Genomic DNA, 11,029 nt, shown 5'->3' with positions numbered 1-11,029 from the left:
TAGAGCAAATGCATGTGCTAATTGGTGTTTCAGCCCCTTAATATGATCCATGTTAGACCCAGCTATAAGCATATCATCAACATATAAACATAAAATAATGTAGCTATCATCATCCAACCTCTTAAAATAAACACAGTAATCTGAATGACACCTATTATATCCATGCTCATGCATAAAACTGTCAAATTTCAGATACCATTGCCGGGGTGCTTGCTTCAAGCCATATAAACTTTTCTTCAATTTGCACACTAAGTTATCCTTACCTTTGACCTCAAAACCCTGTGGCCGAGCCATATATATTTCTTCATCCAAATCACCATGAAGAAATGTTGTTTTAACATCCATCTGCTCTAAATGCAAATCTTCAGTAGCCACAAGACTTAAAATAGTACGAATAGAAGTCATTTTAACAACAGGAGAAAATATCTCATCAAAATCAATTCCCTTTTTCTGTGCAAATCCTTTTACAACTAACCTGGCCTTAAATATTTTCTTACCTCCTTCCTCTTCTTTCAACCTGTAAACCCATTTATTCTGTAAAGCCTTTTTACCTGCAGGCAACTTGCACAAATCCCATGTCTTATTTTTTAGCAAAGAGTCCATTTCATCTTTCATTGCAGACTCCCACTGAATCTTAGTATCCACCTGCAGAGCTTCATCATAACTTTCAGGTTCACCAACATCAATAAGTAAAATAGAATACAAAGAGGGAGAAAACCTTTGTGGAGGTCTAATTGGCCTTGTTGACAGTCTAACATTCAATGGTGTGCGTGGTATTTGTTGTTGCAGTTGTTGCACATCATGAGGAATGGCTGGAACATCAGCTTTTGGAGTATCATCCAGCACTACATAATCATCTTCTTTCTTCTCATGTTGCTGCAACAGATCTTTGTACAACACTTTTTCATTGAATATGACATCCTGACTTCTTATAATTTTATGATTTTCAAAATCCCAAAGCCTATAGCCAAATTCATTAATGCCATATCCAAAAAAGACACATTTCTTTGATTTAGCTTCTAGCTTGGTTCTATTTTCAGAGTCTATATGAGCAAAAGCTTCACAACCAAAGGTCTTCAGAAAAGAATAACTCACCTTCTTACCAGTCCATGCTTCCTCTGGTATACTACAGCCCAAAGGAGTAGAGGGTCCTCTATTAATCAAATATACTGCAGTATTGAAAGCCTCCGCCCACATGTGTAAGGGCAACCCAGCATGCAACCTCATGCTCCTTGCACGCTCCATTATAGTCCTGTTTATGCGTTCAACAACTCCATTTTACTGTGGATTCCTTGGAATAGTTTTTTGTCTACGAATACCATTAGTGGAGCAATAATCTTCAAATTCATGACTGCAATACTCACCACCATTATCAGATTTGAGACATTTTAATTTCTTACCAGTCTCATTTTCAACCAAGCATTTCCATTTCTTAAAAGTTTGAAATACATCAGATTTTTGTCTAAGGAAATAAACCCATACTTTTCTAGTTGCATCATCAAAAAATGTAACATAATAATGAGAGCCACCAAGGGAAGATACCTGAGCCGGTTCCCATACATCTGTATGCACAAGCTCTAATTTCTCCTTTTTGTTTTCCTTCCCAGTCTTTACAAAACTCACTCTCTTTTGTTTTCCATACACACAACTTTCATAGAAATCCATATTCACACATTTTAGACCTGGTAAAACTTTCCTTGAATGAAGTACTTTCATACCTTTCTCACTCATGTGCCAAAGTCTATTGTGCCACAACGCTGTATCAGAATCTACAGCAGCTATTTGTTCTCCCTGCTCAACTGCAGTAATTGTTCCTAAATATTCATTTTTCTCTGAAACAATCAAAGTAGAAGGGACAATATGACCTGTACAAAGATATAAGGTGCCTACTTTCACACCTTTTGCTACTACAAGGGAACCTTTTGAAACCTTCCAATTTTTATCATTAAAAGTAACTACACAACCCTCATCACTGAGTTGCCCTGCTGAAATTAAATTCCTACTCAGCTTTGGAACATGTCTTACCTCATGTAGTAGCCAATGATTCCCATTCTACAACTTAATCTTAATTTTTCCCTTTCCAACAATCTGATAGGGTTCATTATCCCCCAAATAAACAAGCCCAAAATCCCCTTGGACATAATCAATGAAATAACCTCTATGAGGTGTAGCATGAAAATAAGCACCAGAATCTAAAACCCATGAATCATCAACACTCTCTAAAGACAGAAGCAAAGCATCCTCTTCGGATTTGTTACTTACCACATTTGCCTCTTTGTCTCCATCTGATTTATCTCCTTCATTTTTCTTTCGAGTCCAGCAATCTTTCTTTTTGTGCCCTGGTTTCCCACAGTACCAGCAATCATTTGGTCCTCTCGATTGAGACCTCCTCCCCTTTGACTTTCCTCTTGATTTCCCATGATTTTCAGAGTTACTTCCTCTTTCAGTCGTTCTACCCCTGCTTTGTGCATTTAAAGCACTTCCTGATGTAGATCCACCTGAGGATTTTCTACAAGTTTCCTCACTTAAAATAACACCGATCACATCATCATATTTTAGGGTACTAGATCCAGGAACAGAATTACTCACCGCCATTACCAAGCCATTCCAGCTTTCAGGCAAAGAACACAAAATCAAGAGAGCCCTAATTTCTTCATCAAAATTGATACCCACAGAAGATAATTGACTAGTAATAGTATTAAACTCATTTAAATGATCTACAACAGATCCACCTTCTGCCATTTTCATATTAAATAAATGCTTCATGAGAAATACCTTATTTGAAGCGGAGGGCTTTTCATACAGTGTCGCTAGGGTTTTCATCAAATCTTCTATTTTCTTTGCTTTTGTAATATTAAATGCCGCCGATGGTGCCAAGTATAACCGAATTCTTTCGAGTGCCTTTCTGTCCAAAAGATCCCATTCAACCTCTGACATAGTTCCCTGATTCTTGGCTTTTTGCTTCCAACGGCTTCCATAAATCCTTCTGATATAAATAGTCTTCCATTTGCATCTTCCATAACTGGAAGTTCTGCCCATTAAATCTGTCAACCCTCAACTTACCCTCATCTGCCATTGCTCCCACTCAACTGTGAGACTTTCCTACAGAGGATAACTGAAAGACAACCTTGCTCTGATACCACTTGTTAGGATAAACCACAGACAGAAATAAAAACTACATGCAAATATAACCAATAATAGAAAATAATAGAACACACATAAATGAACACAAGGCACCAAGATTTAACGTGGTTCACCCAATCCCTGGGCTACGTCCACCAAACAGCAAGTCCAATCTTATTACAATCCAGTGATTACAACCTGATTACAATCCGTAATCCCTTACAGCTCAATACCGCCGCAAGAACCAATTTCGTATCACCACACATGAAAAATACCCAACCCTAAGCCCTTTTTATACAAGTATTAAACCGCTTTAGGGTTATAACATGTCGGCCATATGTCGGCCATAATCTAAGTATGTACAGTACTTTCCTGATCAGTCACCACAATCTAACACAAATCAACCAATGAAAGTCAAATTAGCATAATGTGGAACAACAATATATGCATTGAGTGGGTTGTCATAAAAAAGCTTCATAATAAAATTCATGTCTAGAGTTAAAAGACCTTAAAGAACATTTATGCTTGTAACACAAATGGCCATTCAAAACTGAATATGATTACAATATGTGAAATAGCATTACAAGAACTTGTAATGCTCTTGTGAACATCGTGTTAATTCTTGTAAGAATCCCTAAGATGCTTGTTATACTCAAAATTTTGTTGAAATTGAATTAATTTTTATACTGTCGGTTAATTGGCTTAGGGTGATATATGCTTCTTGGATGGAATAATGAGTTCGTGATTAACTCTGTATTAAGATTCATAGCATCTTCTAGTTATTTGCAAAGGAAATTTATAAATTACTTGCTAATGTCATATGGCTTGCTTGAGAAAGATGTTCATGTTCTTATTGATGGGTACTAATGACTATCCACATTTAGTTCTTTAATATCCTATTTGACAAGCTTTCCATAAACATTTCTTTGCCATACTAAGTATTTTTTAAAACATATTTGAGTAGGACTATAGTAGATACTACCAGAAACAGCTTCTTTGCAATTTTTGAGCAATACTAATAAAGCAAAAAAGAAAATCTACTAGTTGGTAGACATAATGGCAACTCTCTAACAATTGAATTTAATTTCATACATGCACATATCTAATTTAATGTCATACACGAACATATCTAATTTAACGTCATACATGAACAAACATATAATATAAAATAATAACCAATAATGTCATATACATTAACAAACACATAATATATTATGATAACCAATAATGTCGTATATGAACAAACATATCATATATTAACCAATAATGTCATACATCAAATATGTCATACATCAAATATAGAATGTCATATGTACATCAAATCTGTATCGAATATGTCTCTCAGATGCCTATATATATACATGGGGAAGGAAACAAGTCTCTATATATATGTATCAAATATCTCAACTACATCTTTTCCTTCCCACGAGGGGAAGGAAACAAGTCTCTCGACGTCCTCTGCCGTCGTGTGGAGGGAGACAGTGGAGATGACGGGGCCTTCCTGACACGCTCACTTGACCTCTTGTTGAGGCTCTTCTCCAAGTCCAACTAATACAAAGAAAGTAGATATGAATCAATATTTATTATATGTTGAAATCAAATATATGTACTCACAAAATCAATTATTTTCTTATCGCCAACAAATAGTCACTCTGTAAGTCCAGCTCAAATGCTCGTGGACGATCAGGAGTGACAAGACCCTACAAAAATTCAATAAATATAATCACTTATAAATAACATTAGAAATTTTGAGATTAACTATTATAAACAACAACTAAAAGGAAGAAAATTCTTTCATACATCCGTCAGTGGCTGTGAGCTAGCCACAGCTGCGGCCACTCCACTATCAACATACTATCGCAGATGAGGAGGTGTGTCTGACATCATGAGCTGCACGTCATACAATAAACGTTATATCTAACATGAAACATGGAATAAATATAATCAAATGAATTAAATTAACATGAAACAACTGTACCTGTGTGAAGCTCACATGATGTCTCTGCTCTGCGTCTGTGGTAAAGGTTGAGGGTCCTGTGGAGAACTGATGCACATGCACATTTTTTTTGGTCAATCCTTAATATGATTACGTAATAAATATATGTATTAATTAAAATGATTAAATTGATACATACCTCAGGACTCGTCAAAGGGACAAAAAATGGGCCTGGAGGATCACTGCTAGGCCCAGGAACACTTTGACCCTAAATTTTGAACAATGTCAATAAATCTTAATTAATTAATCATTCACTATACGTATGAAATGTGATCAAATTAGTAATTTACCTATGTGTCAATGCCAAATTTCTTATTCAAGAACTGATCAGTGACAAGCCGATCATCTGCACCATCTCCAACATGAGTGCCAAATGTGCATAGGGATCCACATGAAGTGCACATGTGACAACGACATATAGAAGGCTCCCCCTCAACTAATGGGCTTGTGGAATGGATGAGGGTCCGTGTCAAAGCATTAATGGTCCCTAGAGTGCTGGCCTCTACATGTTCCTTCACAATTGAAGGAATAATCACATGCTCAAGCTGTGGATGGACCATGGGTGCCCTAACTACATTAGGGTCACGACGTGCTCTGGGCCTCTCAAATGATGACCCCCCACCTCTACCCTGGGAGTCTAACATATCAAAATAATTGGGGATCTCCCCAAGGACAAACTCACAATATAATTTCTTCAAAAAATACATGGGGACCTCATGATTGTTGCAAGGAGGGGCATCAAAAACCATCCACCATCTATCCCAAAAATTATTTCTAATAGCATCATGTATGCACCAATGGATGGGGAATCATTTAGTACCCTCTCTAACAGTATTTTGCTCACCGGGTTTTCTAAATAATGCACATATACTACCTTTTGGTATTTCTTTTTTTTTAACATCTTCATATGACAATTTATTTGCATAAAATCTTTTTTGTTCATCCCTCTTAGCCCGCCAAATATCTAACTGACCACTAACTGAGGCTATCTGAGTGTTAATGGATTCGAGGGATGATGCCAATTGAGCCCTCATTGGATTGGTTTGTCCGAATTCTTTCAACCGAGCAATGATTCTTTCTAATTCAATTTTGCCTCTCTCTATTTCGTTTCTTAGATTTTCTTGTGTGCTTGGTGGAGGTCTTGCAATTGGTTCGGGTTGTGGAATTTGTTCTTCTTCTTGAGGAGGGTTTTGGTTTTGGGGTTCTTGAGGGTTTTGATGTTCTTGTGGATTTTCTGGTTGATTATGAACATTTCCTGATAAAAAATCAGTTGAAATTCAAATAAATAAAAAAATCTAAATGAAATTTTGTAAAAACCCTACAAAAGAATATAAAAAACTTACAAAACAATATGAAAAATATATCAAACAATGCAAAGTTAGGTTTATATCACTTACGGCGTCGTCGTGGGTGCGCTTGTGGTCTTGGATTTCGTCGACGAGGAGGCATTTTGGAAAATGGTGGTGCAAATGTTGAGTCTTCAACTCGCGTACACGCTGCTTGTTGTAGGAGTAAAAGAAAATGGTAATGAAACTGATGGGCTACGGGTTTGCAGCCCATCATACATACTTTTTATTTTTTTTAAAGCGCGTACGCGCTATAGTGCGTGCACGCTATAGCGCATACGCGCTGTTTAAAATAGGAAAAAAAAAATCATTGTCACATTTTTGGCACCACAACTCGGTGCATATGCCCATGTACCTAAACAAACAAACAAGATACAATTTCTAGAGATCAACCATCAATGCTTAGTAGTGTCCCTTCCCATACCTTTCAATAAGATATTGCATGTAGTTAGTAATTTTAATAATTTTTAGATTAATTACATAAATTGATTTTAGACTTGAATATTTTATCTAAGTTAACATGTTGAATATAATTTTTTGTTGTAGTTTTGGATGATTGACAACAAGCTCAACAACTTATGTTGCCCTTTTCTATTGATCTTAACCAAACATTAGCAACAGTGGATGTAATACAAACTAGATATGGTAATGAAATTATATAAATAAATCAATTATTAGTCTTTAGTTTGTAAGTTTATTTTGTCAAACTTTACATATTCATATCATTGTAGGATTAGATGATCAACAATAAAATCAAGAGAACACATCTCCAAATTCCATTGAATCCAATCAGACAACAACAAAAAATGATGCAATGGAAGCTAGATATAGTAATGAAATTATGATATGAACATAATTATGAGTATTTAATTTATAAATGTATTTTAAATTTATTTGGAATATATGTTAAATATTAATGTTCTTGTAGATTTAGATGATCAACAAAATTTTCAAAAATATGTGTAACCATATTTTATTGATCTTAATCAAACAATAGAAAAAATGAATTCAATGAAAAGTGGAGATGGTAAGGAAAATATGAAATGAACTTCAATCAATCGTGTCTTTGATTTGAAAATGAATTTTTATCATTAAGTCAATGTATTTGCAGGTGTTGATGGTATTTATAGGGAGGATAATGATCAAGATTGAAGTGAAAAATTAGTTCCAGGGTTAGTGCAAGAAGTTGGGTCTCACTTTTGGCCAAAAAGTGGAAGTTTTTTTCCTGTTTTTGAAATTTTTTGTCAATTGATGTCAAAATTTTAGGTATTTAGAGATTGAATATTAAAAAACTCCAGCAATAAAATTTTTAGTGTTCGAAATCTAGTTTTTTAATATGTAATTTATTTGTGCACCCATATGATAGATTATTTTTTTGGTATGGATCTTCAAAAACCACTTTTTCAAAATGCCTGTTTCAGGACCATACCATGCTCGTGTACGAAAACCATAATTTGACACAAATAAATGAATTTTTGCAAATCCTTTTAAAGGGAGTTACCTAATACACCTAAGATTGATGACAATATTTTTTCTTAATTTTTTATTGAATAATTTTATTATTATTAATTATTAATTGGTTATAAAGGTAAATTTTAAAACCTCTCGTGTACGGACCACATAATTTGACCAAAATCTCAATTTTTTCAATTTTTTTTTTTTAACATCAAAAGAATTGTATTTAGATTGATGAAATATAAATTAATTTAAGAAAAATTATAAAATAAAAAAGTTATTAAAATTTTAGTGAATGTCACTTTTTAATGTTTAGGAGATAGTTTTGATTAATAAATAATGGAAAAATAGAAAATAAACTAATAACACTATAAAATTTACATTTTTGAAATCAGAACAACAAGAACTATAATGGGTTTTTGTCTCGTCAAAAAATTCAATAGGAATGACTATAAAAAAATTATGACAATATTAGAAACTGTCGATTAAATGCCTTAGAAAAAAAAAGGAGTACAAAGGCATAGCTTGGTGGGACCAAGCCTATGCCATGCCTTTCCCCAAGGCAAAACCCCATGGAAAAGTCAGGAGCCATGCCAAATTCCCGCTCATGTCTCACAAATCGGGCACTCGATTTGTAATTCAAAAATTGGGTGCCCGATTTCTTTAAACTATTCTATCGACTTTTTTAAAATCGGGCACCCAATTTTTTAATAATCAGGTCCCAATTTGTAAATGGGTACCTGAGTTTTAAAAAATTGGGTGCCCGATTTTTAAGAAATCGGGTACCCATTTTTGATGTACCCGTTGGGTCCCAAAAGTTGCCCCACCGACCCAATTTCAATGATTGAAATGATTGAATAATAGTTTCGACCTGCAACACCGAATTTTGTCACGCTTATTCTATTTTCTTGTCCTCTTATACAATTTGCAGGCTACTGATTCAAATTCAAAATTGGTGCAAACATGGGGTCAAAACAACGAAGAAAGAAGAAAGCAAGAGTTCTAACAGATGAGGGGATTGTAGCAAATAAAGAGAATGAAGCACAACGTCAACAAGAGAGAAGACAGAGAATTAGAGACTTGAACAATGTTTCAAAAAAGAAAGACATTGAAGTTACCACGATGGATGAAGAAGTCAAAGAAGAGAACCCAATACAAGAAAATTCAGGTGCACATTCTAATTATGCGTTCAATACAAGTGTGTCTCCAAACCCTCAAATTTTCTCTTATGATGAAATTGGTGATTTTTTAGAAGCAGGTTACAATTTAAACGATTTAGATTTTCTTCATGAGAAGCAATTGTCAAATGATCATGCACAAAACACTCCAATTGAAATGCCTGCCCCAAAAGAAATGCCAAGAAAATTTGAAAATGATATTCAAATCCCAAATAACAGTGAAAATAGTAAAGTTTCTAAAAATAAAAATTGCATGAATGTAGACATAGAAACACTAACTACTGAACAAACATGTCAGGATGATAGTAAAGTGTTTGAATATAATTTTCATATTCCTAATGATGTGTTAGATAATCTTGAGGGATTGGTTTCATGGAGACAAATTAGGACACATGCTAATAGATTGTATAGGCATTTTTTTAATAATAAGAAATTTGGGTTTCAATGTTAGCTAGTGTTGCAACTAATTAAAATGTCTAAAATGCAAAAAGTAATGAGAAGGTTGGGAATATATGCAAAACCCAAGAATAAAAATGAGCCTTTAAAACAAGTTGTATCCACTATTGCTAGTGCCTTTGATGTTATCAGAAAGAGAAGTTGGTCTAAAGATAAGAATGCAGCACGGCGAGCAATAACAACAGCTTTAGTTAACAAATCGACATCTAAAAAAAGATTGATTACCAACATAAGTGGATATCTTAATGTGAATCGTAAGACTTTAGAAAGAGCTATAAAGAGAAGGGTTAACTTTGAATGTGATCCAGCAAATATTTTATGGACTTCTAGTGGTAGACTCCCGAGATGTGATATGAAACTTAATATTGAAATCAAAAGTTTGATTGAAAATTTTTGGCATGATAATACAAGAGTATCACCTAATTCAAGAGATGTACTTAAATTGAGAATTGGGTCAAAAATATGTGATCCACATCCTAAACACCTTTTGGACATGACTCAAACTGAATTGTTTAAACAATTTGTAGATGGTAAGGTATTAAATATTACCATTAGTCAAAGATCTTTTGAAAAGTGTAAACCATGGTATGTAAGGATTAACAAGGAAAGAATCACATGTTGTTGTAAAAATAATATTCAATTAAATTACCATTATGATGTATTTCAATCTATATGTGGTACCATGCATAGTAAAGAAATGTTGCAAGAATGTGGTATAAAAATACCACCTCAAACTATAAAAGATTTCATATCATGTTTGTTTTGTAAGCCACCTAATGATCAATACTTTCTTTTGAATGCATGTCTTTCTAGTACATGTGATATGTGTGGCAATCTTTCTTTGTTAGATGAATGTTTGCATGAAAATGCTTTGACTACTTTGGACAAAAATTAGTTGAGGTAAAAAGATTCAAAACTATTAAATATCCATTGAAGGATGGGAAGTTTGGAAGAAGGTGTGATCTAGTTACAAATAAAGTTAGTTGTCATGCATTTATGGATGAGTTTAAGAGTATGATCATACCAAAATATGTTAAACACTCTCAATATTCTAGATGGCTTGATGGACAATTTCGCATATGTAAGAATACATTTCCAATTGGTACTATACTTCTAGTTATTGACTTTGCAGAGAACTACATGCTTGCACTGCAAGAAGAGGTACAACCAAAATATTACAATTCAGTGCAAGTAACAATTTATGTTCATATAGTTTATAGGCATGCACTTGATAGTACAGAGGAGGATCGAAAAATATTGAGAGAGTACCATTTTTATTTAAGTGATAATAAACTCCATTCATCTCAGTTTGTCCAATATTATGTCAAGGTATTTTATGATAATTTAAGAGAGAGACAAATTCAAATGACACAACATTGGATATGGTCAGATAATTGTATAGGACAATTCAAGAATTCTAGATTGTTCTATTGGTTGAGTAGGACACATAAGCAAACTAGCATCCAACATGTGTG

This window comes from Cupressus sempervirens, chromosome 9 (assembly GCF_028749045.1).
Source record: "Cupressus sempervirens isolate cs-2001-9-10 chromosome 9, ASM2874904v1, whole genome shotgun sequence".
Classification (NCBI taxonomy): domain Eukaryota; kingdom Viridiplantae; phylum Streptophyta; class Pinopsida; order Cupressales; family Cupressaceae; genus Cupressus; species Cupressus sempervirens.
The sequence above is the reverse complement of the archived record's forward strand: the minus strand, read 5'-3'. Positions refer to the sequence as shown.